Source organism: Babylonia areolata, chromosome 19 (assembly GCF_041734735.1).
Source record: "Babylonia areolata isolate BAREFJ2019XMU chromosome 19, ASM4173473v1, whole genome shotgun sequence".
NCBI classification, from domain to species: Eukaryota; Metazoa; Mollusca; class Gastropoda; order Neogastropoda; family Buccinidae; genus Babylonia; species Babylonia areolata.
This window is the reverse complement of record NC_134894.1, coordinates 13,230,003-13,232,502: the sequence shown is the minus strand read 5'-3', so window position 1 is coordinate 13,232,502 and position 2,500 is coordinate 13,230,003. Positions and strand designations below refer to the sequence as shown.

The 2,500-nt window shown below is 47.4% G+C and overlaps 1 protein-coding gene across 1 annotated transcript in view; it reads left to right on the top strand.

The window, feature by feature from the left end:
• The window catches only part of LOC143293949 (corticotropin-releasing factor receptor 2-like), a 92,568-nt gene that overhangs the window by 67,724 nt on the left and 22,344 nt on the right, over window positions 1-2,500 (top strand). The window lies entirely within an intron of this gene.

The window sequence follows — 2,500 nt, the reverse complement described above, 5'->3', positions numbered from 1 at the left end:
TTCCTCTTCGATCCTCCTCCTCTCTCGCCTCCCTCACTTCTTCCTCTTCCTCCTCTTACTCTTCCTTCTTTTCCTCTTCTCCCTCTTCATCTTCCTTCTTCTTCCTCTTCGATCCTCCTCCCCGTCTCCTCCTCCCTCACTTCCTCTTCTTCCTCCTTCTGTTTCTCTCTTCTTCTTTTTTTTTTATCGTCCCCTTTTGTCCTATTTTTCTTCTTCCTTTTCCATCCGTCTCTCTCTTTCTCTCTCATTCCTCTTCCTCCTCCTCTTCCCTTCCTCCTTTTCTCCTCTTCCTTCTCCTCTTCCTCCTCTTCGTCTTCATCCTCCTCTTTCTCTCCTCTTCCGCCTCCTGTCTCTCCGCTTCCTCCTCCTCTTTCCCTCCTCTTCCTCCTCCTACTTCTCTCGTCTTCCTATTCCTCTTTCTCCTCTTCCTCCTCCTCTTTCTCTCGTCTTCCTTCTCCTCTTCCTCCTCCTCTTTCTCCTCCTCTTTCTCCTCTTACCCTTCCATCCTCTTCCTCATTTTCCTCCCCTCCTCCTCCCCCTCCTCCTCTTTCTCTACACTTCTTCCTCTTCCATCCTTCTCCTCCTCCTCCTCGTCTTCATCTGTTTCCTCCTCCTCCTCTTTCTCCTCTTCTTCCTCTTCTTCCATCCTTTTCTTCCTCCTCCATGTCTTCTTCGTGTACACACTCCACCTCATCCTCTCTTTTTTTAAAATTTTATTTCTCCTCTTGTCCGTTCTTCTCCTCTTCTTCTCCGTCTTCCCTCCTCTTTCTCATTCATTCTCCTCTACCCCTGTTTCTCCTCTTCTCTTCCTCTTCCTCCTCCGCCACCGTCTCCTCTTGCCTTCCTCTTCCTCATCCTCTTTCTTCCTCTTCGTCATCTCCTCTTTCTCTTCTAATTCTCCTTCTTCATCTTCCATCCTCCTCCTCTTCCTACCGTCCTCTTCGTCATCATCTTCTCTTCTGTCCTCCATGTCACCCCCCCCCCCCCGCCCCACCACACACACACACACACATATACACTCGCCCCCCCCCCCCACCTCCCCCCCCACGAACCCCCCTCGTCTCTCCCACTTCCTCCACTAACACAGGTCTTCCTCCGGGTATTATTTGTCCATTCGCTATCCCAGAACTCAGTTTTGTTTCGTGCTACACTCTCACTTCGAGTGGTTAACAGTGAGGGTGATTTACTGTGTCAACGTTTTGTCGCGTTAGTATTCTATATTTCGGCACGTTTATAGTAGTATTTACTGTGTAAATGTTTGAGCACAATAGTTGTTTAGTTTTTGTTTGGGGGATGGGGGGTAGGGGGGGGGGGGGGGGGGGGGGGGGTGAGGGGGCGTGGAGAGCCGGCGGTTAGTTACTGTGTCCATGTTTTGGCTCGTTGGTGTTTGCTGTTTGTTTATGTTTACTGCGTCAGTGTTGGGGCAAGTTGGTATCTATTCTGTCAATATTTGGGCACTTAAGTGTTTACTGTGTCAATGTTATAATTTACTGTGTCAATATTTGGGCATGTACGTATTTACTGTGTCTGTAGTGGGTCACGTTGCACTTCACGCCGTCAATGCTTCCGATGGCTACTGTTTAGTGTCAACATTGGGGCACGTTAATATTTACCGTGACAGTGTTGGGGCACGTCACTGTTTACTGTGTCAATGTTTGGACATTACCTACCACCTATATTCGGGCACGTTAGTATTTATCGTGACAATATTTGGGTAGCACACTGGTATGTTCTTTTTTTTTATTTTTATTTTTTTAACACTACTGACTGTCTATTCGGTAAGATGGAGCTCGATTAATCAATGTATCTGTCACTTTTCTACGATGTTTACTGTTGTGAAAAGGGTCTGCGTGTTTTCCAAGCTTGGGCAAGCGGTTTGGTTGGCCTTCTTCATGGAATGTACTCTAAACGCGTTAAACACACACACACACACACACACACACACACACACACACACTCGCACCCCCACCCACCCCCTCGTCCTCCCCCACTTCCTCCACTAACACAGGTCTTCCTCCGGGTATTATTTGTTCATTCGCTATCCCAGAACTCAGTTTTGTTTCGTGCTACACTCTCACTTCGAGTGGTTAACAGTGAGGGTGATTTACTGTGTCAACGTTTTGTCGCGTTAGTATTCTATATTTCGGCACGTTTATAGTAGTATTTACTGTGTAAATGTTTGAGCACAATGGTTGTTTAGTTTTTGTTTGGGGTCTGGGGGGATGGGGGGGTGGAGAGGGGGGGTGGGGGGTGAGGGAGCGTGGAGAGCCGGCGGTTAGTTACTGTGTCCATGTTTTGGCTCGTTGGTGTTTGCTGTTTGTTTATGTTTACTGCGTCAGTGTTGGGGCAAGTTGGTATCTATTCTGTCAATATTTGGGCACTTGAGTGTTTACTGTGTCAATGTTATAATTTACTGTGTCAATATTTGGGCATATACGTATTTACTGTGTCTGTAGTGGTATCACGTTGCAATTCACGCCGTCAATGCTTCCGATGGCTA